The 27,157-nt window shown below is 45.8% G+C and overlaps 1 protein-coding gene across 3 annotated transcripts in view; it reads left to right on the forward strand.

Annotated features, from left to right (window-relative positions):
- Positions 1-4,067: 4,067 nt before the first annotated feature.
- The window catches only part of ARHGAP24 (Rho GTPase activating protein 24), a 520,920-nt gene continuing 497,830 nt past the window's right edge, over positions 4,068-27,157 (forward strand). The window contains exon 1 of one of the 3 annotated variants that reach the window (XM_006265457.4): positions 4,068-4,170. The gene's annotated coding sequence lies outside the window, so the exon portion shown is untranslated. The remainder of the gene's footprint in view (positions 4,171-27,157) is intronic. The other 2 variants (XR_009459915.1, XM_014600612.3) reach the window with 2 other exon arrangements.

The raw sequence follows: 27,157 nt of genomic DNA on the forward strand, positions 1-27,157 counted from the left end.
GAGCCACCTAGCCCACTCAACCCCCAGTGGTGTAATCTTGGCCCATGGTATATTGTGTCTCTTCCATAAACTGCCTTATTGACATCACTTCAGAGCACCACATCTGCTATCACCCAGTAGTTTTAAGAAGCCTAAAACAAGTTAGAACTAACCCAGGAAGCATTCCTTGTTGTGTTTAAAAGGACAGAATGCCTTGATTTTTAGCATATTAGTATCTTTGCTTTACCTAGCATTCTACATGTTTTCTGCCGAATTACAAATGATTTTCCAGTGAGTTTTAGAGATTTGTAGCATGTTGCACTTGCTGTTATACAGAGATGCAGTCAAGAGATAAGTTTTGCAGGTTTGGATTCTCATTGAATTATAAGTTATTTGGTACCATCAACATTATCAAAACAGATTCACTTTTTGTTTAAAAATCTGTGGAAAATCAGATAGCTTCAGAGCTTTCCTATTGCTGACAGATGGCTGCAGATCACTGCACTTTCTGGCTTCAGCACTAAAAGTACTGAGTTCCATTATGAGCTGATGGTAATGGTGTATGGGGTCATATCTTGTTTTATTGGACTGTGGGAGCAATTGAAAAATATGGGTCACAAAAAAAAGCAGAAAGCAGTTCTGGCCCCATCAAAGGTGGACTGTGACAATAAGGCTTGTGCAACAGAGAGTCAGGGGCTCCCCATTACTTTGAGGGAAAAGCAGCAACAGAGAAGTCCCCAGGTGGGAAAAACATTGCACAGGATGAGCTGGCTGTAGGCAAATAGGCAGCCAGGGGATAGACATATGAATGCCTATTGCTGTGCTACTTCCTCTACAATAGAACAATAGAGCAGAGCCCTGCTAGGGGCAGCAAATGCAGTCCTAAAGCAGCCAGAGCAGCAATAGCAAGCTGCCCTGGGAGCTAGCAGTCCTGATTGGATACCCCAGCAAGTGGCTGGGGAGACAGCTGACCAGAAGAGGCAGGGCATGGGAGGCATATGAGCCTAGGGCTTGAGCCAGGGCAGACAGTTTGTCCTTGCAGGCTGCAGAAAGAAGAGTTCTGCAGCAAGATGACTGTTGGTGGGTTACTGGATGCAATCCTGTTACCCCTAGAAATGGCAAGTCAGGAGCTGAGGGCTGGCAGAGGATTAAGCCCCAGGACAGGTTTGGGTTTGGTATATAGCCAGTGAGCTAAGAGATTTAGTAATAGCCGGATTGCTTATGTCTCTTATTTGATTCACAGTGGTGGCCTGAATTGGGATTATGAGAGGCAGAAAAGATCCCAGCAATGCCCAGAGCAGGGAGATGGGACCAAGGGGGTGAAACCAGGGCCAGGGGCAAAGTCAAGGAAGGTGAAACCAGGGCCTAGAAGGATGAGATGAGGGCTGAAGTCCAGAAGCTAGGTCCATTGATGTGGGCCTAAGCTAAGGGGACCAGTGAGAGAAAAGAGGAGAAGGCTGAGGCCCCGGAAAGGGCGTAGAGGCCCAAAGTAGCCTGATATTGATTAGGGAGCAAAATGCCCCATCTGAGGGATGGCCAGTAACACCTGCGAGACATGGGTTTGACTACAGGGGAGGTTAGAGACCACAAACAGCCCATAAGACACCAAAAGCCCTGGGGTATGGATGGGCCAGGAGTGCCCACTGAGTTTGAGGACAGCAGTGGAACTAGAGGGCCCAAGAGGGATTTGTTGGCAGAGAAAAGGACTAGAGAGTGCTCTAGGATGCCTGGGCAACCTCTCTCTTCCAAAACCAATAACTTCATCAAGTCATGGTAAGCAGGAGAGGAGGGAGAGTACCTGAGGAGCCCAAGCAAGGCAGGAGTCGTAACCACCAAGGAGTGTCACAGCTGTATCTGGGGCTCAGTCCTGCTACAGTTTGTCTATGTGATCTCTCACCTTCATATCTGACAATGTAGAAAAAATGGTGGTTGTACTACTCTCCTTCAGTGGTCTCCACCTATTGGTGTGCATGGGAGCAGCAGTGTAGGGAGATGATTGGGCACCCAAGACAAAGTGGAAGTGGTGATTTCTTGTTCACATTGTGAACATGTGGCTGGTCTTGTAGCCTGGTCTTCTGTTAGTCCACAGGATGGCAAAATGATGAGCTAAATCATTGGCAGCTGTCCAAGCCCAAGCCCAAGCATAGCATGGGTATCCTGCCACACATGCATTTATTCCCTTTATCTTCCTATTTAGTGTGCCTGCATGTTCTGTTTCTCCTTGTTTCAGCCTCCAGACATTGCCATTAAATTTCCCAACAGTGATACTGAAACTATTTCAGAAACAGTGCTTTCTGGAACGTCTTTGTTTTACCAGAGAAGGTGCTTCAGGCCAAAATCTTTCATTTTTCATAGCCGTACACCCCTGAGCAACCTGTTAGTTCTGCTGGACTCATATCTGTGTACAGAAGAGAAATAGTGGGAATTGCTTCTTTGCTTTGTCTCTTCCCTGCTTAATTTGAAGGGGTTGTTTTCCCGGGGTTGTAGTAAGACAAGTCTTTGTGTTTAGGAGATTGCAAGGGTCCATATCCTACCCCCTGTGCAAGACAGTGAGAGATAGGGGGCGATTTTTTATACATGTTCTCTTTTCTTGAATAGTTATGCAGGTACCGGCTACTCTCTGGTATAATTGTGTAAGGTTGTTTCGAGGCAGAGTTTATAGGTTAGATTCAGCATTCATAATTAAGTTACCTGTAGTTCAGATGTGTATCAGAATGTCCTTTAATTCTCCATGATGCTTGAACCATGGATGAAATGTATTAACATAATACAGTGAGATAGAAGGCACAGAATATAAGTTACTTCCCTCTCTGAATGTTGGAGAAAATGGAACAGTCTGACACACTGAGTTACTCAGGCTGAGTCTATATTCCAACAAATGTCAAATACAGAACTGTGAGTAACTTAGAGCATAAATAATAACTGTTAAGACCTGACTTTATTCTCTGTTGAATGGCTGTAATTCTTACAGAAAACAATGAGTTACACCCATGTGCAGAACTGGGCACTTAGTATGCATATAGCATGCTTCTTCAAAATGTTCAACAGATGTAATGTGGCCGAAGCATCTGTCAGATGGGAAAATGATAATATTGTCCTTCTTCTAAACAGATGGAAAAACTAAGGCATAGAAACAGTCTTCAAACTTAATACAGCTGCTTGTTTTAAGCAATTCCAGGCTTCTATAAATACATAAATCTCTACCAAAATTGGGGAAAAATGACTTAAGTCTACACATGGTTATAGAGGATCTCTCTCAATCTGTACTTATCCCAGTAATAAATATTTTCCCTTTGAGGAAATCCTCTAAGTGTATGTGCAATGCAGTACATGTTTCTTTGGGTCTCTTGATCTCATGGTAGTAGAAGAAGATGAAATGCAATCTTTGAGTCTGAATTTTTTTTAAGGCTGTTTGAGTTAAATGTAGGACGTGATAATCCCTTCTGTGTCATCCTCTGAGCTGCAGCTGTATTCTTCACCAACAGCTTTCAGATGAAAACAAAGCAGTTTGTCAGAAGTTTGTAATGAAATAAATTGACTTTACCTGAGTCAAAAATAATGCACAATGAGGGAATGTTTGTTATGGACTGGAAGAGACCTTACAGATCATTGAGTCCAGCCCCCCTGCACTTGGGCAGGAAAGACTGCTAGGATTAGATGACCCCAGCAAAATCGGTGTCAAGTGATTGATTTCTGGAGAAATAAACAAGCTATTAGAAGATATGGTACAAGATGTGGAGCAGGAAAGCAAAACTTTTGAAAAGCAGAGTGAGGAAGCATTCAGATAATTAGAGCAAGCTGCATTTGTAAGCCAAGTGAGGGTCAGGAACCAGGAGTAGTAGTGGCTGTGTGGCTAAACAGGTAATGATCACTGCTGTGTGAAGCCTGGCACAGCTGATGTCACTCTGGGTTCCAGAGATAACTGAAAAGTGAGCTGTTTGGCTTGGAAGGAATCCTCTCTAACTCAACAGTACTGCTGCTAGCATGTTTCAGAGCTGCCAGGTGCTGATGAAATTTGAAACCTCAGGCTACGTCTAGGGGCTGGTCCTGCTGACTTGTTCCAGCCTCTTGTACTGTATATTTACACATTCATACACACAATCACCCTTTCTAACTTCTTGGACTTCTATTCCACACACAGTTTCTGGGATTTCTCAAGCACATGTGGTACTGCAGAGCACCTGTGTTAAGGTAACATAGACTCAGAGTCTCTGAGGACTATGATTGGAGCATACAAGAGCAATAGAGGAGGGGGAAAAAACTTTTCATTGCTGTGACAACTTATTTTAGCTCTACTCTATTTCCTTTCTGAAACTGTCTTGTGAAGCTATCGTGTTTATGGGTGTGAATATTTCTCCCAGTTATAGGAAGTAGAAGTGCTTTATTTTTTTCCTCCCTCTGTTATCTAGTGGAGCTACTGCTTGTCTGGATCAGTACTGCAGTTAGAAGCAGGGTAGGTGGAATTAATGTGGTGTTTGTAGTGTAATTAACTGAGGAGAAAGTTGCATTTTCTGACAAGACAAACTTACTAGCCTCCAGAAGGAAGAAGCCAGCTGTCTGTGATAATGCTGCTGCTTGTCAAGGGGAGAACTGTAGTGTGCTTCTGTGCTTTTTTAAATCACAAACTTTGTAGCATTCTTCTTTTCTTGATGTTTTCAGGGATAAAAATAGACTGCCCTGTCATCTAAGTTCTGCATGATCATGATACCACAGTCAGTAAAAGTCAGTGTGTGTTGGGAATTCCTATGTTAATTTTAATCTTTGGGTTTGTGACAATTCTTTTAGCATGTTCCTTTTACTGCACGGTCTATAGTACAACTTCCTAGACAAGAGGCTTACTGGGACAGAACTTATGATAGCACTTTGATTGTAATCACCAAAGAGTTTGGGAATGTGTAAAGGATTTCAAAGCTACCCAAGTGGCTATGTGTAGCTTAAGTACTGTGGTTATCTTTCCTTTTCCCCCTCCTTTCGACTTGTATGAAATATTTATATCTCCTTTTTAAATCTCAGAAATATGTGTATAGGATGACAATTTGTGGGATCACTTTAAAACAAATTTTATATGGGATTTCTAACAGGATGTGGTACTTTGAAACATTCAGTTACCTTGCTAGTTATCAACTAGAAATAAATAGAATGACCCTTTTCATGCACAAGTGCCCATAATATATGTAGAAACAATCAAACAAATTATTCATGCTGTGTACACAAATAATGACTTCAGTGGGGCTGTATTGGTTTAACTATGTGAATTCAGTGCATCATTACTTGGATACCTTCTATTGTGGTATTCTTTTTTACCTGTAAAGAAGTATTACCTTGCTCCGGTTTCATGGGGAAATTATTTATGTCAGAAAAAAAGGAGGGGGATTTATCATTGAAAAAAACAGGGCATTCTGCCTTTGCCCAGACAAGTTAATTGGAATCTTGCAGTCCATACAGAGATATAGATTTCATAGACATTAGGGCTGGAAGGGACCTTGGAAGATCATCGAGTCCAGCCCCCTGCCCGAAGGGCAGGAAGTCAGCTGGGGTCATAGGATCCCAGCAAAATAAGCATCCAATTTACTCTTGAAGGTGTTCAATGTGGGTGCTTGAACCACCTCTGATGGCAGGCTATTCCAGACCTTGGAGGCTCGGACAGTAAAGAAATTCTTCCTTATGTCCAGTCTGAAATGGTCTTGCAGTAGTTTATAACCGTTTGACCTCGTCAACCCTTGGGGTGTTCTGATGAACAAATGTTCCCCCAGATACTAATGGTCACCCCTGATAAACTTATAGGTGGCCATCAGATCACCCCTGAGCCTGCGCTTTTCCAGGCTAAAGAGCCTTATAGCTCTCAGCCTGTCGTCGTAAGGTCTGTTTTCCTGACCTCTGATCATGTGCATGGCTCTTCTCTGGACTCTCTCAAGCTTCTCCACATCATTTTTGAATTGTGGAGCCCAAAACTGGACGCAGTACTCCAGCTGTGGCCTCACCAAGGCCGAGTACAAGGGGAGAATGATGTCCCGGGATCTGCTTGAGAAGCATCTATGGATGCAAGCCAGCATTTTGGTCACTTTACTAGCTTCAGCATTGCATTGCAGGCTCATGTTCATCTTGTGGTCAGTGTTGACCCCCAAGTCTTTCTTCCATAGTACTAGCCAGTGTAGCACTGCTGAGCCTATAAGGATGCTGCAGGTTTTTCCTCCCAAGGTTGAGAACCTTGCATTTTTTGGTGAGAGCCTGATGGTGTTTAACATCCGCCCATTTGCTGAGCCTGTCCAGGTCAGCCTGGATTGCCCTCCTGTCTTCAGGTATGGATGCTTTGCCCCAAAGTTTGGTGTCATCAGCAAACTTGGCCAGTCTGCTTCTGACTCCAATGTCTACATCATTAATGTCTTGGGGGGGACCCCACTGGTCACAGGGCACCATGACAATTGACTTCCATCAACCACCACCCTGTGGGTCCGACCACGGAGCCAATTTCCCAGCCAGCAGATCGTGGTGGACCCAAGGCCAGAGTTGGCCAGTTTCACCAGGAGGTGATCATGGGATACCAGATCGAAGGCTTTTTTGAAGTCAAAATATATGACATCAATCTCTTCTCCCTTGTCCAGGTGATAGGTCACCTGGTCGTAAAAGGAAATGAGATTGGTCCAGCAAGACCTACCCACAACAAACCCATGCTGGCTATCCCTCAGGATTTTGGCATCGGCCAGTCCATTAAGGATGGCCTCTTTAATAAACTTTTGTAAGATCTTCCTTGGGATAGAAGACAGGCTGATGGGCCTATATTTTGCTGGATCCACTTTCCTCCCTTTCTTGAAGATAGGCACCACATTAGACTTCTTCCAGTCTTTGGGCAATACACCAGAGCGCCAGGAGTTCTCAAAGATCTGTGCCAGAGGCTGGGCTATGATGCTCGCCAGCTCCTTGAGTACTCTGGGGTGTAGATTGTCAGGGCCAGCTGACTTGAAGGTATCCAGCCTCTCAAGGTGTTCCTTTACGAGGTCAGCATTGATGGAGGGCAAGGGATCTCCCTCACCCGGACCTCCCTGTCCCGTAGCAGGCATGGGTATCCCATGGGACTGGTGAAAGACATATGAAGCATTACCAAACAGCAGCATATGTATACTTACACTTCTAAGCAGAAAGATGAAGAGATATTGAGAGTGACGTTCTTATTCCTAGTCCCATGAAATTCAGATACTATGGTGTGGAGTTGGTTGTGTTGGTGCAACAGGCATCTCATGGCATGTGATACAGTGAATTTATAGACTAAAATGAAAATGCACTTACAAGTGCCCTCTTTTTTGTATATGGCAATTTATGCATGCATGCTGCTTTGTCTAGTTTTATTTCTCTTGAATGCTGCTTTCTCACCAGCTAGCTGTTGTCTTCCCTTCTTATAGCTCATAACAAACAAGGTATATTGGGGATAAAACAGATGCCTACTTGGACTAGCCTCATTGTCAGCCCAAGTGCATTACTTTAAAAGCTGGACCTTCCTGATGACTGCAGGTGAGAATCCTGCTGTACCACTGCCTCTGCAGCTCAACTCGGTTTTCACAACCTTTTCCATTTCTCTAGGAAGATGAAGTTCATGGAGTTACATGCAGGAGGAATTAGGACCTCTGAAGGGAAATTGCTATAAAGCTACTAGGATGAATATATGATAAGGTCATGTCTTTAGGAGAAACAACAACCAAAAATCCCCTGCTCTACACAGCTAGAGAACACACACGGCTTTCAGGGACTTACATCTGTCTTGACTTTATTCAATATGTGATCTTAAACACACTAGGAAAAATGGGAACCATAGATGCTTCACAGCAGGTGGCATTAAGTGATTTGCATCCTATTACTTTAGTGCTCTTCACTTTCAGCTCTTTGGGGTTTACTAGCAGCATCTTTATTATTCCTAGTGTGATCTATTGGCCTTTAGAAGTATGCTTTATCCCCAGAGCTATTAAGTGATCCACTATTTTTTTTCTATGACATGAATAAGAAAACAGTGGTGTAGATTGTCTGGCACTTTCAGATTGGCATTTCAATGCCCTTACTCCCTTTGTAATTGACAGGGATGTGTTAGTTTTCAGTCAAGAAATTAGCGCAATCTGTCTCCTCCTCCTTGTTGTGTTTTCTTCATTTGATGTTTGATATTTCTGTCTTTTTGTGATACTGAGTGCTTCAAGCTGAAGAACACATGCCAGGTATTGCTTTAGTGTAGGAAGGTACATGGGTATTTTAATAAATCCATATTACTACAGTGTCAGCCTTTGGAAGGCCAGGAGCTTGAAATAACACTTGAATCTAAAGCTCAGCTATACTTCATAAAGGAAACAAAGAAGGAACTGCAAGCAAATGTACACCGCCTACATGTGTATTTTATGTATACACATAAATATACTATACTAAATATGTATACTGATGCCTTGCTGAAAGTAAAGTGAAATACTAGAATATTCTAGAAAATACTAGTAAAATCTTGAATAGCTGTCAGTGGTATAAACTAGCAGATTATGTGGGGGGAGGGAGGGAGGTTAGGAAGTCCAATTTAGGAATGTCAGGTCTTCCCATTGCACACACCATTTATTTTTATTTTATTTTATTTTACTTTTTAAATTGAAAAAAACCCAAACAAATAGTTTTCTTAGTGACCAGAAAGTGCTCAGCTGACCACTCTGAAAAAAAAAGAAAGACCTCTTGATCTTTAGGAAAGGTATACAAGACCTCAGACTATGTAGCTGCATGTCTCAACTCTGACCTGGAGAGACTTACTGAAAGGCATTTAAGTGCCTGTTCTCTAAGGGACTTTAGGTGGCAAAGCCTGCCCTGTGGTTCCTTGCAATATCAGGTCTTTTGTTTCCTTAACTACTTTTCTGATACTTCAAAGTAGTTGTCTTGCATACTGTGAACTGTACTGAAATGATGAACTACACACAGATTATAAGGCCAGCAGGGCTGTTCTCATTTGATACATCAGTTTGTTTTTGTCTGATGCAGAGCATTTCTTTTAGAAAATATTTTATTTATTTAAAGCAATCTCTTGATAAAGGTTCCCCAACAACTCTTGGAAAGCTGTTCAAAGTTAATTATCTTCAGTGTTAGAATGTGTGCATAATTTCCAGTCCAAATTTGTAAAGGTTCAACCTCTGGCCATTGGGTCTTCTTTTATCCTTGTTTTGTAAAATGAAGCACATTTTTACCAAATTCTTGTTCCACGTGTAAATATTTATTTAACCTCCTCTTTGTAAAACTAAACAGAGTGAGTTTCCTTGAGTCTTTCTCTGCAAGGCATGTTATCCAATTTAATTATTCTCATTGCCCTTCTCTGAACCTTCTCCAACTTTATAACATTATTGAATTATAGATACTAGAATTGAACACAGTATTCCTGTAGCTGTCACATCAGGATGAAATACAGAGGTCATATAACTTTGATATTACTTTGTGTATACATCTAGCAATTTCATTAGCCTTTCTGATGATTCTTGCATTGGGAGTTCATCTGCGCCTAATTATCCACCATAGCCACCAGACCTCTTTCAGACCCACTATAAAGACCTCCCGGATCTTTCACCCTTTCTGACCTACACATAACTTCATTATTTGGCCATACTGAAATGCATATTGTTGCTTGAAACAAGCTTACAAAAAGTTATTCAATCTCGTCCTCTTCATAATTAACTTTTTCTCCACTTGTTGTGTCATCTGCAAACTATGTAAGCAATGCTTTTTTCCCAGGTCATTGAAAAACAGTAAAATAGCAGGCAGGCATTGCTGAATCAGTTTGACATGTGTTTTCAAGATTTTTTTTTTTTTCAGCCATCGTGGCTGGGAAAACAGGATTTCTAAATTGAGTTTTTGTATTTGGTCAGAGATGAATCTTCTGGGTAATTCCCCAGGTGTGGAATTGTGAAACCTGTAGAACCCTGCCCATGGGGCATTGAGCAGCCATCTGATAGCAAATGCTTCAAATCACTACAGCATGAGCATTGCTATATGGTCACCAGGGCATCACAACTCTGACCTCTTTAGTAGTTCTTCCAAGGTTTGAACCCTTGGCTGGCCCCTTGAATTCTTAGAACAATCAGTGTTATATGGATTGAGGAAGGTGGCCAGTCACACACAAGCTTGCCCTCCAAAGTCTGTATTAATATTAACTATATTCAACCTGCTTATAGTGGTTTTCTGTGTCTGCCAATTAGGTCAAATCCACAAAGAAAACAAAAAGGAGGAAAGTCAAGGAAAGAGATGATTTTCCTTTTTGCTTGGGAGATACCCAGGGCATGGCATGACTGTTCAGGTCTCTCACTGACTACTGAAAATGGTCCCAGCATGCTTTTCGGCAGGGGAGGACCGTGGGATTTGACTGCCTTTGGTAGGATGTGTTATCAACCTTGTTCTGCTGCTTTGGTTTTGTGAGTAAGGACTGGCTGGACTCGCAAGGAAAGTGGATGATCACTCTGCAGTGAGAGAAGAGCCACCTAGCCCACTCAACCCCCAGTGGTGTAATCTTGGCCCATGGTATATTGTGTCTCTTCCATAAACTGCCTTATTGACATCACTTCAGAGCACCACATCTGCTATCACCCAGTAGTTTTAAGAAGCCTAAAACAAGTTAGAACTAACCCAGGAAGCATTCCTTGTTGTGTTTAAAAGGACAGAATGCCTTGATTTTTAGCATATTAGTATCTTTGCTTTACCTAGCATTCTACATGTTTTCTGCCGAATTACAAATGATTTTCCAGTGAGTTTTAGAGATTTGTAGCATGTTGCACTTGCTGTTATACAGAGATGCAGTCAAGAGATAAGTTTTGCAGGTTTGGATTCTCATTGAATTATAAGTTATTTGGTACCATCAACATTATCAAAACAGATTCACTTTTTGTTTAAAAATCTGTGGAAAATCAGATAGCTTCAGAGCTTTCCTATTGCTGACAGATGGCTGCAGATCACTGCACTTTCTGGCTTCAGCACTAAAAGTACTGAGTTCCATTATGAGCTGATGGTAATGGTGTATGGGGTCATATCTTGTTTTATTGGACTGTGGGAGCAATTGAAAAATATGGGTCACAAAAAAAAGCAGAAAGCAGTTCTGGCCCCATCAAAGGTGGACTGTGACAATAAGGCTTGTGCAACAGAGAGTCAGGGGCTCCCCATTACTTTGAGGGAAAAGCAGCAACAGAGAAGTCCCCAGGTGGGAAAAACATTGCACAGGATGAGCTGGCTGTAGGCAAATAGGCAGCCAGGGGATAGACATATGAATGCCTATTGCTGTGCTACTTCCTCTACAATAGAACAATAGAGCAGAGCCCTGCTAGGGGCAGCAAATGCAGTCCTAAAGCAGCCAGAGCAGCAATAGCAAGCTGCCCTGGGAGCTAGCAGTCCTGATTGGATACCCCAGCAAGTGGCTGGGGAGACAGCTGACCAGAAGAGGCAGGGCATGGGAGGCATATGAGCCTAGGGCTTGAGCCAGGGCAGACAGTTTGTCCTTGCAGGCTGCAGAAAGAAGAGTTCTGCAGCAAGATGACTGTTGGTGGGTTACTGGATGCAATCCTGTTACCCCTAGAAATGGCAAGTCAGGAGCTGAGGGCTGGCAGAGGATTAAGCCCCAGGACAGGTTTGGGTTTGGTATATAGCCAGTGAGCTAAGAGATTTAGTAATAGCCGGATTGCTTATGTCTCTTATTTGATTCACAGTGGTGGCCTGAATTGGGATTATGAGAGGCAGAAAAGATCCCAGCAATGCCCAGAGCAGGGAGATGGGACCAAGGGGGTGAAACCAGGGCCAGGGGCAAAGTCAAGGAAGGTGAAACCAGGGCCTAGAAGGATGAGATGAGGGCTGAAGTCCAGAAGCTAGGTCCATTGATGTGGGCCTAAGCTAAGGGGACCAGTGAGAGAAAAGAGGAGAAGGCTGAGGCCCCGGAAAGGGCGTAGAGGCCCAAAGTAGCCTGATATTGATTAGGGAGCAAAATGCCCCATCTGAGGGATGGCCAGTAACACCTGCGAGACATGGGTTTGACTACAGGGGAGGTTAGAGACCACAAACAGCCCATAAGACACCAAAAGCCCTGGGGTATGGATGGGCCAGGAGTGCCCACTGAGTTTGAGGACAGCAGTGGAACTAGAGGGCCCAAGAGGGATTTGTTGGCAGAGAAAAGGACTAGAGAGTGCTCTAGGATGCCTGGGCAACCTCTCTCTTCCAAAACCAATAACTTCATCAAGTCATGGTAAGCAGGAGAGGAGGGAGAGTACCTGAGGAGCCCAAGCAAGGCAGGAGTCGTAACCACCAAGGAGTGTCACAGCTGTATCTGGGGCTCAGTCCTGCTACAGTTTGTCTATGTGATCTCTCACCTTCATATCTGACAATGTAGAAAAAATGGTGGTTGTACTACTCTCCTTCAGTGGTCTCCACCTATTGGTGTGCATGGGAGCAGCAGTGTAGGGAGATGATTGGGCACCCAAGACAAAGTGGAAGTGGTGATTTCTTGTTCACATTGTGAACATGTGGCTGGTCTTGTAGCCTGGTCTTCTGTTAGTCCACAGGATGGCAAAATGATGAGCTAAATGTAGGTTTCCTTGCTGTAATGCAGGGATATTCAACATTCTGGCCCTGTGGGCCAGGTGTGTGTTCTGGAGTTGGTCTATAGGCTTGGTGGAGTGCTGCATGCCATTATCATGCCCTGGGGCCAAACACTAGCCCCTTCCTGCCCCTCATGCTAGGACTGGGTCCTGGGAGGCCTTACACTGCCCGTCACACCAGGATTGGTCCCTGGGGGCTGTTGTTCCATCCCCTTCTGCCCCAACCCCAATCCGGGTTGGGACCCTGGCACCACTCCCTCCCATCAGGGTTGGTCCCCAGGGGCCCTAGCACAACCCCCACCCACTGGGACTGATCTCTGAGGGGTCTGGCAATACCACCTCCCAACAGGATTGGTCCTCAGGAGCCCTGGCACTGCCACCCTCCCCTGCACACTGGGATTGGGCCATGTGGGCCTAGTGCCACCCCCTTCTAGTCCCCAACACAGGGATTAGGTCCTGGGGCCCAGCACCATCTCTGCTGTGCCCTTGTGCTGGGCTTGGGCAGTGTGTAGAGCACAGGGCTCCCTGTGGGTCTAGAAATTTGGAAGCCACTCCCTCACTGCCAAACTTCCAGACCTTTGGGGAGCCCCATGGGCTAGGCGACATGGTGCTGTCGGTTGTGGGGTTGAACAGCCCTGCTCTAAAACACCTCAGAGTATTTAGAGATTGGTCTTTTTGCCATCAAGTGTTTAGGTGTGTCCTGCTGGCTGTTGCTGTCACTCATTTTCACTCTCTTGGTGTGTGTTCGAATTGATCTTCTACCTCTCTTCTTGAACCACATCAAAATCATGTCTCGTGGACAGACAAGGGAGTTATCCATCGTAAAGTGGTTTAAAAAAAAAACACAACAAAAACCCCTGGACACTGGAAATAACCTTTATCTCTGTCAGTTTGCAATATTTGTGCAGCTATTTCTAGAAATCCTTCCCTTCCCCTGTCCCAAGAAACAAGCTAGAAGGGGTAGGGGGGGAGTGCTCTTTGGAGCAGGTGAAAAACTGTACCTTTTATAATTCAGGTGGCAAAAAGAAACAAAAACTGTTGTCCATTATTATTTATGCTTTCTTAGGTAAGCTTAGGTTGGCTTTGTTATGAGAAGAAATAAATCATTTCCTGGCAGAATGCAGTACAAAGGCTACTTTATAAATGGGCACCATGGGTGTCATGCTTCAAGATATGATTTAGTCATTGAATTTTCAAGAAGGGCATATTTTTGATCCCATGTCTATTCCATCTCAACAACTTGAAAGCTGAACCTGCTGAGTTTATAAGCTTGCTGGTATTACAAGTGCAAACTGACAATCTATCATAGAAAATTAGGGCTGGAAGGGACCTCAGGAGGTCATCTAGTCCAATTCTCTACTCAAAGCACGAACATCCCAGCCAAAGCTTTGTCTAGCCAGGTCTTAAAAATCTCCAAGGATGGAGATTCCACCACCTCTCTGGGTAACCTGTTCCAGTGTTTTACTACTCTCCTAGTGAGAAAATTCTTCCTAATATCTAACCTAAACTTCCCTTGCTGCAATCTGAGACTGTTGCTCTTTGTTCTGTCATCAGCCACCAGTGTAAGCAGTCTAGCTCCATCCTTTTTCGAACCTCCCTTCAGGTAGTTGAAGGCTGCTATTAAATCCCCCCTCAGTTTTCTCTTTAGACTAAATAAGCTCAGTTCCCTCAGCCTCTCCTTACAAGTCATGTGGCCCAGCCCCCTCACCATTTTTGTTGCCCTCTGCTGGACTCTCTCCAGTTGGTCTACATCCTTTCTATAGTAGGAGGCCCAAAACTGAACACAGTACTCCAGATATGGTCTCACCGGTGCTGAATAGAGGGCAAGAATCTCTCACCCTGCTGGCAACTCCTAGTACATCTATTAATAAAGTTCAATCTGCTCTCAAGAGCTCTTTTTCTAGCATGCTTGAGAGCAGATGTAGTGCACGGATGCATATATCAGATCATCTGGGCTAATTCTCCCAGGTTTGTTCTCCTAGTTTAAAACCTTATCCAGAGACTCCTGAACAGGCATTTGACTGCTAAGCCACTGAAAAACAGAGAGCTTTCAGTATTGACAGTGCAAAGCCAGGGTTCCCTTGTGTATACATCACAGCGTACTCTGCAGACTCCCTCAGTCTTCTTGGAGATTGAATGGTAGCACTGGACAGGGTAGTCCTGACTGGATGACCCAGACTGCCTGTTTTTCCTTGCAGCACAGTGTAGAGATTGTGAAGGGGAAGTGTTATGATTCCTGCTTGGCTGAAGCAACAGAGTCCAGTGAGTGATGCACTGTCTCCCTGGGGGAAGGCAGGAACAAAGCACTCTGGGATACTGGAAAACTGAAGTGTGGCTTCTCTCAGAAGAAACTGTGTATGCTCTGCCAGGAGAAATTCTTCTGGGAATGGTTTAACTTTAGTTATTCCAGGGATTTTTTTTTTTCTTCTGGAGTAGCCATTTTTACCTTGGAAGAAAAATCTTGAATATCTGCAGACTTATGGTTTCTCTTCGGAGAGTAGTGACTGTCCCAGGAGAAACTAAATATCTGTACATGGCTTAGATGTACCCTGGTAGTTAAGGCCCTAATTCTGCACGTGCATGTCAATAATGAATTGCAAGATTGGGGCCCTAACACTGTTCATGATGCACAAGATAGAATAGAATCCAGCTTGATCTTCATAGCTTTACCTCCTTTACAATAAATCATACGGTATGTGGAGTGAGAGGATGCAAGTTTTAGATAGATTTCTGTTACATGGACATCATTCATTTAAAAAAAAATTAGACTGAACAAGCTTCAACAAGTTGAATAATCATTCATTGCTAATTGTTTATTGCATTCGGAAATTGCAGTAACTTTGTATAAAGTGGAAAAAGTTATCAAAATTTCCTACTTATAATGAATTTTTAAGGAATTTAGAAACTGTGTTGGCACAGGGTTCAAAGTGAAGAGCTTCTAGCATGACATGGAAAAATGATTTTTAAGATTAAAAAAAACCCTTAGTTTGATAAGGAGATGTTGTACTTCAGTTTAGAAAGGCATTTTTGGTTTAAATGTCTGCCAGATTCAGTCTTGCCAGCCTTCATGATTTTAACACAAGGCTTATGACACTGAATGCCTTCCCTTAAGACCCCAGCTCCTGGAGTCATATTATTTAAGAAGTTCAGCTGTCTTTTCCTTTAAAGGTAAGCTTCTAGCCATGGAGTTTAGAGAAAATATTAAGATTGTGTTTCTAACTTTTAGTGTGTGCAAAGGCAAAAAATGGAACTGAAATGCTTTATTTTTTTTTTAAGCTGGTCTCATGGGGCATTTATAGATGTGCTCCAGGAGGCAGTGGGGTAGGGGCTCTTTTAATTAGGGCAGCTCTCAGAGCTGTGCTAATTAAAACACCCAGATCATCACATGTAATAGCATCCCCATACTCAAAAATGGCAGCGGGGCACTTTAAAGTAAAGCTCGTCAAACAAGCTTCAGTTTAAAGCACCCCACTGCCATTTTTCAGTGCAGGGATCTGATACACATGACGCTGGAGTCTGCTGGAGAGCGGTAATTACCATGCTCCAGCAGACTTCAGTGGCATGTGAATCAGCGCATCAGAGCAGCCTGTGAAAAAGGGACCTATTTCAATTAGGTTATTTGTATGTAAGGTTCTAATCATGGGGGGCACAGAGTACCACAGGCTCCAATTCAAGGAAGCTTGGAACTAAGAAGTTCTATTTCTCCCAGGAGACCCCTGCATCTGCATAATTGACTCACCTACCTTCATTCTCCAGGACTGGATAATGAATGGCATTTAAAATTCATGTGTTTGTGTAATCTGAGATTTATGATAAGCTCTGTCAGGTTCCTCTCCTAAGAGACATTAATATGTGCACAGCAAAAAACTGAGAGAGAACTACAAATACAAGTGTTTTTTGTATAATGAAAATGTAATTTATTTTAAATGCAAATGCATGTTTCTAGGGGGAAAAAAGACTTAATTTAAGGCAGGAGGTATAAATGGCTCAAATTTTTATTCTTCTGAACACCTGCAATGGATATTATCAAAACTGACCATCCTATTGGATATTGTCCATCATCTCTTTGGCCTTCACATTTCGTGAGAGGTGACCAAAAATGGCAAGAAACTGAAGGCTGGGAGAGGATATGATTGTTATAAACAAAGTGGGGGGGAGGACAGTGGAGAGGAGTGTTTGCAGTAACTTTGTATAAAGTGGAAAAGGTTATCAAAAAGCAAAAGAGTTGCTTTAAAACCAAAGGAAATGCTAGAACAAACAAATGGGTATACACTGGCTATGAATATGGAAATTTGAAGATGGCTTTCAACGGTCAGAGCAATGAGCAGTTCTGGAAAAGCCTGCCAGTACTGGATAGGATTTTTGTTGGGGCTATAAAAATCTAACTGCTTTTAAGATGAAACAATCTGTTTATGAGGGCAGTTAGTGTGATTGCCTGCCATGGTAGAGGATTGGGTTTTGATGACCCAAGGGTTCCCTTATAGTCTTGTGTTCCTAACATAGACCTTGATCCTGTACGTGCTGGGGAAGGGGGATATAAAGGGTCAATATTCAATAAACATAGGGGGTGTGTCCAGACGAGTGCACACATGCCTCTTGCAGGGTCTCAAACCCCTTTCAGATGCTGCAAGAGGCACATGTGGGAACAAAACAAACAAAGAAAAAAGTTCCCTGCACTGCAAAATTGCCATGCGGGAGCAAAATTAAATTCCTGGGATATCCAGGGGTCAAACAATACCAACATCCTGGGGGAACCAACAGCGGCTGGAGAGGAGCAGGGGAATAAGCAGAGGGCAGGAGACCAGTGGGAGGGCTTGGGGGGCAGCTGGAGACCAACGGGGGGGGGGAGGCTGGGACCTTGCAGGTAGGGTAGTCCACATGCTGTGTGTGTGTGTGTGTGTGTGTGTGTGTGTGTTTGGGGGGGGGGTCTGCCCTGTGGGAGACTGGGGACCAATGGCAATGCACCCCCTCAGAAAAGGTGCCACCGACAGTGTCAGTTGCACCTGCAGGCAGTTGCTGCTTGCCATGCCCCTTCCCTGCTGCTGCCAGCATTTGCGGACAGTCAGCAATCACCACTGGCCACTGCTGACACTGTCAGTGGTGGCTGCAGGTAGTTGCTGACCCCCATTTGGTGCTCACCACCCCTCCCCCCGCTGCAGACAGTGCCAGCGGCGTCTGTGGGAGCTCCCCACTTACTGCCGCCACGATGCTCCTGCTGCCACCAGCACTGCTGTGCCCCCCCCCCCCAGCTGCTGGGGGCATGTGGCATTCATGCAGGAGACCCACCCCTCCTAAACAGCCCCCACACCCACCCACCCACACAAACTCACATCCCTGTCACCCCCTCCTGCAAACCCCCCATCCCCCCATCACACATACACACCATGGGATAAGAAAACCAAAAGCAAACATAATAAAATAAATATCTATATGTTTTAATGATGCTAGAGACACTGGTAGGCTTCCAAATTTCTTTAACATGTAAATATGTTGTTTATAAGACATTGCTCATCTGATCAATCCCTCTTTGTCTCTTTTGTGGATTCTTGGGTATTTTAAAAAGTGAATTAGGGATGCTGCTTCAGTAGTATAGCTGACACAAGAGTCTAGTGTCCCCAGATACCAAGTGGCTAAGCCTCAGAAGCTCCTGTCTATTTGTCCATCCGATTGCCATGGGTAAGGCCCACCTGGCTAACTAGTAGCTCCTTTTTATGGGGGCTAATGGATGAATGGAACAACTAAATTCTTGGGACAGCTCATGAAAAAAAACAGGATAGGAGTGTTGTGTGGGTCAAAGGGTCAAAAAGTGAACGTAAGTGTGCCTGAGGCGGACACCAAGCAGAGCCCCCTGGGCCGCACCCACCGGTCCTCAGTGGCATCCAAGGAGCCGGTGGACACCACCCCCTGGTGCTCTGCCCAGAAACATGCATGGACAAGTGAGAGGAGAGTGGCCCGCAGTCTCTGGGCACTTTCCCAGTCAGAGCCTGCTTCCTGGTCAAGTACAGGGCCCACTTGGCCCGAGCCAGGAAGATCCTGGGACTTGCTGGGGCCATGGCTGGGGTGACCAAAAACAAAAAAATGGGGGGGTGAAATTAAACCAGAACCTCAGGAGGGGGTTCTGGAGGTGGAAGTGGAGGGGCTGCAGCCTAGCACACTCAAGGTTCACGTGCGCCAGGATCTCCTTCTCCTGCAGAAGGGGCAGGAGACCAGGGTGTCTGTGAAGCTCGCCACATACAGGTCCATGGCGACAGCTCCATGAAGGAGCTGCCAGCTGAGGTCCCCAGTGGTTCATGGGATGAGGGTGGAATACCGACTCTGCCACTGGGGTGCCCCCACCACGGCGTCACTGAGCAGGTTCAGCCACATGGTGTCTGGGAGAGATGCAATGGCAACATGATGGACAGTGTGGTGCACAAGCATGTAGGTGGCAGCAATGGATGGTGGAAAAGTAGACTGATCTGGTGTCCTCCAGCCAGTTCAGGTGGTGGAGTGGGGAGTGCCATGAGGCCAGGTGAGGCACCGGCCCCAAGACAAAGAGGAAACTGGGGGTGAGGGGCAGGGACTGCCTCCATGCAGGACCTGGTCAAAGGCAAGGACATTGGGAGGTAGAGCAGACTTCACCTCCCAGACCAGATGGCAGGTTGCACATTCCATGGGAAGGCCTATGCGCTAGGCCAGCACAGCACTGTCCACCCACTCCTGCCTATTGTAATCCAGGAGGTCTCCAATATGGGCAACACCAGGCAGGATCAACCTCTGTTGCAACCAGGACGTCTCTGCTGTCAGTACCACCAGCTGGGGGTTGCAGAGGAGGGGCTCAATAAGCAGGTCAGTGCCCTGGGCGACTGTTGCGTGGGACCTGGAGGCAGAGAACAGGAGGTCCTGGTAGATATCTGGCAGGTCCTGCAGGGAGAAGCCCTTCAGGCTGAGGAGCTGCCAGTTGCATCAGAGCCCCCAAAAGTGGCAGAGGAAGGCGCGCCCCAGATGGCCCCATGGCGCATGGCTACCGTTTCTGCAGGGCCTGAAGGCCGAAAACCAGAACCTGGCTGCTCAGGCAAACCAGGCCCTAACCAGCCTCCCTCAAGGGGAGAATCAGGACCTGTGCAGTGAACCAGTACCATCCTATCTCGAAAAACTCCAGCCACCATCTCTGGAGTCCTGCCAGGACCTCAGAGGGCCTTGACACACCCCTCTCCTGAACAGGATGGGCTCTGTTAGGGTCCAGTTGAGCTTGACCAAACACTCAACAGAGGCGTACAAAACCTGGAGAGCACATATGAAGCGGGGTCCCAAACCAAAGGCCCATAGCATGCCTGTGAGGTACCAGTGACCCACTCTGTCAAATGCTTTGTCCTGGTCCAGGGATAGGAGAACAAAAGATGGGCCTCCAGGTGTGCTAGCTCCAGGAGTTCCTGTACCAGGTACAGGTTGTCAAAGATGGAATGTCCGGGCACCCTGTACATCTGGTCAGGATGGATCATGTCCATCAGTACAGACTGCAAGCACAGTGAGATGGCCTTCGCTGTCACCTTGTAATCCGTGAAAAGAAGGGACACAGGACACCAGTTCGTTAGGTCATGGGCATCCCCCTTCTTTGGCAGGAAGGTCAGCACATCCCTCTGGCACGACAGGGGGAGTTCTCCACTTCCCTCAGATTTGGCCCAGACCATGGCAAGGTCCAGGCCAAGGAAGTCCCAGAAAGCCCAGTAGAATTCTGCGGTCAGCCCGTTGATGCCCGGCCCCTTGTTGCCAGGAATCAGGAGAAGAGTGGCCCAAAACTCATCCAGAGTGAGAGGAGCTTCCAGCCAGTCCCAGTCACCCACATTGACCTGCAGGAGTCCCTCCTACAGGGTCTGACAGGCTTTGGTATCAGTTGCATCTAGGGAGAAGAGCTCTTCATAGAAGGCCTGTGCGCACTGGCGCATGTCACCTGAATCTGTGAGGCAGGTGCCGTCACCCACCAGAAGGGCAGGTGATGTACTTCTTGGCCCCCCACTCCTCTCCAGGGCACAGAAGAAGCAGGAGCTCTGGTCCATCCCCTGAAGGAGCTGGACGTGCGAGCGGACAAATGGACCATGGGCGCACTGGTCGTCCAGAGCATGAAGCTCTTCCCACCTCTCCCAACATGCTCCACAGAGGGACAGGTTGGTTGGGTCGGTGGCCAGGCACCGCTCCAGCTCTAGAACTTCCCACTCAAGCCACCCTGGTGCTTGGCAGGTCTCTGCCCTCCCCCTTCCCAGAAAACCTCACCTCCAGCCTGCCCCATAGTCCAGAGGGGCTCACAGTGGGGTTCCCTAATCAATGGGCCATTCTCATTGGAGACCCTGCACAGAACCCCTGAAGGGTCAGCAGTGGAGGGTCCAGTCCCCACAGCTTCAGGTCTCCCCAAAGCTGCCTGTACATAGCTACAGTCCCCCCTCCCCCCCCAGGAGCCATGTTGGTGCGGCTGGGGCTGGGGCTAGGGCTAGGGACAGGCTGCATCAGCCAGCATACCCAGCAACCTGTGTTAATCACTTTAAGTTCTGTATTTGCCAGTCAAATCATTTTGTTAGGATGAAGGGAGGAGAAGGAGATGGTGGCAGAGGGTGCTGTTTGTGCTGACTGTGTGTGGCAAAGTGGGACTCCCAGACTAGCCACACTGCTAGTTTCTCCACCTGCCTCTGGGCACACCACCCACCTGTCTCACCTGCCATGTCTTGATGGAACATAATTGAAGTGTTAATTAAGCAGGAGGCTGCTCATTTTTGCCCCAATGTCAGGGGGTGCTCTCTCTGGCTCTGTTCCTCCCCTACACTGACTGGCTGACCAGAGAAATCCAGGGCAAATCACTCATGGCTGACCAGAGAAATCCAGGGCAGCCTAAGGGCCAAAAGGGGAGCACATAAAAAGTGGAAACAGGGTGAGATCACTAAAGATGAATATACCTCCTCTGCTCGTGCTTGTAGGGAGGCAGTTAGGCGGGCCAAAGCTACCATGGAGCTGAGGATGGCAACCCAAGTAAAGGACAACAAGAAATTGTTTTTTAGATATATTGGGAGTAAAAGGAAGGCCCAGGGAGGAATAGGACCCCTGCTAAATGGGCAGAAGCAATTGGTGACAGATAGAGGGGACAAGGCTGAACTCCTCAACGAGTTCTTTGCCTCAGTGTTCCTAAGCGAGGGGCACGACAAGTCTCTCACTGGGGTTGTAGAGAGGCAGCAGCAAGGTGCCAGACTTCCATGCGTAGATCCTGAGGTGGTGCAGAGTCACTTGGAAGAACTGGATGCCTTTAAGTCGGCAGGCCCGGATGGGCTCCATCCGAGGGTGCTGAAGGCACTGGCCGACGTCATTGCAGAGCCACTGGCGGGAATATTCGAATGCTTGTGGCGCACGGGCCAAGTCCCGGAGGACTGGAAAAGGGCTAACGTGGTCCCCATTTTCAAAAAGGGGAGGAAGGAGGACCCGGGCAACTATAGGCCGGTCAGTCTCACCTCCATCCTTGGTAAAGTATTTGAAAAAATTATCAAGGCTCACATTTGTGAGAGCCCGGCAGGGCAAATTATGCTGAGGGGAAACCAGCATGGGTTTGTGGCGGGCAGATCGTGCCTGACCAACCTAGTCTCTTTCTATGACCAGGTTACGAAACGCCTGGACACAGGAGGAGGGGTGGATGTCGTATACCTGGACTTCAGGAAGGCCTTCGATACGGTATCCCACCCCATACTGGTGAACAAATTAAGAGGCTGTGATGTGGATGACTGCACAGTTCGGTGGGTGGCGAATTGGCTAGAGGGTCGCACCCAAAGAGTCGTGGTAGATAGGTCGGTCTCGACCAGGAAGGGTGTGGGCAGTGGGGTCCCGCAGGGTTCGGTCCTTGGACCGATACTCTTTAATGTCTTCATCAGCGACTTGGACGTGGGAGTGAAATGTACTCTGTCCAAGTTTGCAGATGACACAAAGCTATGGGGAGAAGTGGACACGCTGGAGGGCAGGGAAGAGCTGCAGGCAGACCTGGATAGGCTGGACAAGTGGGCAGAAAACAACAGGATGCAGTTCAACAAGGAGAAATGCAAAGTGCTGCACCTAGGGAGGAAAAATGTCCAGCACACCTACAGCCTAGGGAATGACCTGCTGGGTGGCACGGAGGTGGAAAGGGATCTTGGAGTCCTAGTGGACTCCAAGTTGAACATGAGCCGGCAGTGTGACGAAGCCATCAGAAAAGCCAATGGCACTTTATTGTGCATCAGCAGATGCATGACAAATAGGTCCAGGGAGGTGATACTTCCCCTCTATAGGGCGTTGGTCAGACCGCAGTTGGAGTACTGCGTGCAATTCTGGGCGCCACACTTCAAGAAGGATGCGGATAACCTGGAGAGGGTACAGCGAAGGGCAACTCGTATGGTCAAGGGCCTGCAGACCAAGCCCTACGAGGAGAGACTAGAGAAACTGGACCTTTTCAGCCTCCGCAAGAGAAGGTTGAGAGGCGACCTTGTGGCTGCCTATAAGTTCATCACAGGGGCACAGAAGGGAATTGGTGAGGATTTATTCACCAAGGCGCCCCCGGGGGTTACAAGAAACAATGGCCACAAGCTAGCAGAGAGCAGATTTAGACTGGACATTAGGAAGAACTTCTTCACAGTTCGAGTGGCCAAGGTCTGGAACGGGCTCCCAAGGGAGGTGGTGCTCTCCCCTACCCTGGGGGTCTTCAAGAGGAGGTTAGATGAGTATCTAGCTGGGGTCATTTAGACCCAGCACTCTTTCCTGCTTATGCAGGGGGTCAGACTTGATGATCTATTGAGGTCCCTTCCGACCCTAACATCTATGAATCTATGAATCTACACTGCAGTCCAAGCCTCACCAATGGCATCCAGATGACAACACTCCTGGCTTACAGCCAGAACAAACTTTGTCCTCTTTGTCAGGCCTCAGACGCACACACATTCATACCACCCTCCTCTCACTAGGGCCTCTCACACTCCACCCCCTCCTCTCAGAGTCTCTTTCAGACCTTGACAACTTGTACTGCCTTGCTCCCTCTTGGAGTGGGCCCTTTAGGCCATAGGCTTTAGCTAGCTCATACCTTGGGTGGCAGATGTACTGTCTTTTGGGCCACTTCCATGACCCTCACTGGAGTAGTGGCCAGCCAAGTACCCAACTGGGTTTAAGCTTGCCCTGGCCCCTTCTGGGGCAACTCTATACCCTCACCCACACACATGCTGGGCTCCCAGCCCTCTGGGTTTCCCCACTTCACTGGGGCTCCACATCTCCACCCCCTCACTGGGGCTCATCTCCTTGGGGTCTTGCACCCCACATGGGTGCAGGTGGCCACAGCTATACCTGGCCTCACACTCATTCCTCAGGGTCTTCAGCTGTGTCTGTCCCCCCTCCAATGTTAGATGACCCACCCAAAGATGGGAGCTGGGGTTAAGGTAGGTTGGGGTGCCTTTCACCAGGGTGGTAACTGGCGTGGCATTTCCTGGGGGCTCCCACATCACTGGGAGCCCCACCAGGCCACTCACTCCCAGCAGAGTGCAGTTCTAGGTCATGCCCAAGACCAGGAGCCTCCAAACCATCCCCTACAGCTCCTGCCCTTACCTCCAGGATGTTGCATGCAACCAGATAATACTACTACCTAGCCTGACAGCACAGGCCTGCTCTGTTTATATAGGTAGCCAGAGATCTAAAATGGCCACTGCAATCAAGCACCTGCAGGCTGCTTGGCTCAGCTCTTAAAGTGGCAGGCACCAACAGCGCTTTGCCACACATCTCCCCCCTTAAAGTGGCAGGCACCAACAGTGCCCTGCCACACTGTGGTATAAATCTGAGAGCCAGGCAGAATTCCTTTAGTGCATCACTTTTATTATCTCACTGTTTGCTGTTGAATCCCCTTTTATTTAATATGCTGTGAATTTCCACGTACCTTGCTTTCCTGTCATCAGCCTGAGGATTGTGCTCACAGGGCTCAGAATGCATCCCCAACATCAGGGAAGGGCTAAATCAGCAATTTGAATGTGTACCACATGGCACATATGGTGTTGAGAATATTTATCATGCAATGAGAGTAAGCCCTCATACAGCAGTGCCATACAATGCAAGAGCACACTGCTCCAGCTACCTTTACCAAGCAATTTGAAAAGTGCAGAATATGAGTTCACAAAGGTGGTCTTTTGCTTTCATTAAATACAATCCTAAACGCTTAGACCTCCTTCAGGCATTTGCATGTTGTTTGATGGTATCATTCCTGAGATGCTTCTTCTGATATCTTCATCTTCTAGTGTGAACAGGAAAGCTATGAAACATGAGTTTTTCTGTTCTTTATTTTTTCAGGAAGCAACAGAAAATGGTACCCTAGGCATAAGGGCATAGCTGTTATTGTTTGTTGCTGTTTTATGATGTCTTTACCTGAATACACAGTAAAGATTTCATAGCTGCTTTAAGTGCCCAATAACTAATGCTAAATTACAGTGAAATACCTAGGGGAAGTAACCAGTAAATTAATTCATTTATGATCTGTGCTATTACACTGAATGCTGAATGAATTCAGGACAATGAAACAATAAAGGAAAGGTCATGCTTACTAGTCATGGTGTATGACAATATGCTATAGTCAGAGCGTAGTAAATTTAGTCATCAAGGAATTTGATAGTGAAGTCACCTGAAAACAAAACCTGAAACATTACAATATATGGAAGACAGGCAGAGTGTAAGGAGGTGATGCTGTTGTCATTCAAAGGTGATGAGGAGCAGCTCTTGCTTCACTCGACAGACTGATTTCTTGGTACTACTTGGCTGAAAAGTTATAACTGAGTAGTTATGTTTATGGGCTTGAACACAAGGAGTGTGTGATGGCCAGCAGCAGATAATTATTTTTCAAAAGGGTAGATTAAATTTTTCACTGTATTCTTGCCTTGTGTTTGTTAAAAGCTGTTGCAGCCACTTAACTCCTCAGTGAGGCTCTCTGCAAACCTCATTATACCTTTCTGACAGATGATCCTTTGAATGCTGTCTAAAAATATTTATCTCCCTGCTTCTACTCTAACAAGGCTAGCTAGCTTGACATCAACTCTTGATCTAGTTGAAAGGGAAGTCTAGTTTGCAATTTTTTTAACTGTGTTTCAGCTGCATGGGCTTCTTGTCAGTAAGTCTGATTATGTTGCAAGTCCTTGGATTGCCATTCACTGATAACATTTCAGGAAAAATAACTCTGCAGAAACTCTAGTCATCTTTGTAGAACAGTATGAAGAACCAGATTCTACACTCCATGATAGTTGTGAAAACCTGGTAGGGGGTGGTGATTAGGTAAAAGTAAAGACAACAATTGCATTTGAGAGAGCTCAATATCGATTTACTGTGGAAGGCTTTTTGATTAAAGCTTTTGGCACATAGCATCAGGATAAATTGTCTTTATAATAATAATATACAAAATTCTTATTCTTCTTGAAAAATAGAAGGTAACTTTTAAGAAACTCAATGTAGCATACGTATCTGATTTGTCTAAACAGTCACTTGGTGAAAGTCCTAACTTCTCTTGTTTCTCGTAGAGACACTCAACTTCTTAAATAAGTAGTGCATCATTTTCTTTCCAAACTGGGATATACCACTTGGCAAAGTGTTTTCAGTGCCTCTTATAAATGAGCAATCCAGTTTACTTCCTTTGTTCTGTCCTTTCAAAAGTAAAACTGTATACTGAATATAATATCAAATGACTTACTGATTTGTAATGTGCCTGCTCCTAGAGTCCCTAAAATGGTATCGGGGCCTCCAATGTGTTAGGTGGGCGTATCCACTTTTTATTCAATGTAATTTTGAAGTAGTCAAAAATATATATAACACTGTTTTTATACAAATGTTTTCCCCTGTAGGCTAGTGGGCTTATAAGCAGTTTTTAAATGAATAGCAGCATGTACACACTTCAATTTTACCTGAAAGAGGAGGAAATTTTTAGTCTATTTTATTTTGGTTCTGTATTTGAATAAAATCGGAGATAAAAAGACAGATGAAACAACTGTCCTAATTCAGAGATTGTCACTGTTCTGCCCCCACTGGTCCTACTAATGAGCTATGCAGGTTTTTGTGCAGCGTGAAGATGCAAGATACCAGTAGAAAAATGTCTTGCCAAAGACTATCCAGGCTACTTAGCCATTTACCAGGCTGTCAGTTTGGGAACTCCAAAAAGTCCTGCTTTCTCACCACTACTGACTGGAACCTTCAGGTCAGGTTTGAAAGGACATTGTTAAGAAATTATGGGGGAATGATTCAAGATCTAGAATATATGACTCGATAGAGATTTAAGAAGCTTGAGCCATCTGTTATAACCAACAGAAGGTAGAGGGGTGACATGGTCACAGCCTATAAATGCCTACTTCAGCCTACAAGTGTCTACTGAAATTACTTCTCTCTCTAATCTACCTGGGAAAGGCATAGTGGAATTGAATGGGGAAGTGAGGTAAAACTAAACTAAAAATAAGTTATAAACTTCTTAACTATTGAAACAAGTTACCCAGGGTCATGACGGAAAGTTTTAAAAAGTGATCCAGATTTATTTTAAAGATGTGTATATCAAAACCAGCAGTTTGGAGCCTAATGTATAATGTACTGGGTTTGAGGTTTTCTAGTCTGCATTTCAT

Source organism: Alligator mississippiensis, chromosome 2 (genome assembly GCF_030867095.1).
Source record: "Alligator mississippiensis isolate rAllMis1 chromosome 2, rAllMis1, whole genome shotgun sequence".
NCBI classification, from domain to species: Eukaryota; Metazoa; Chordata; order Crocodylia; family Alligatoridae; genus Alligator; species Alligator mississippiensis.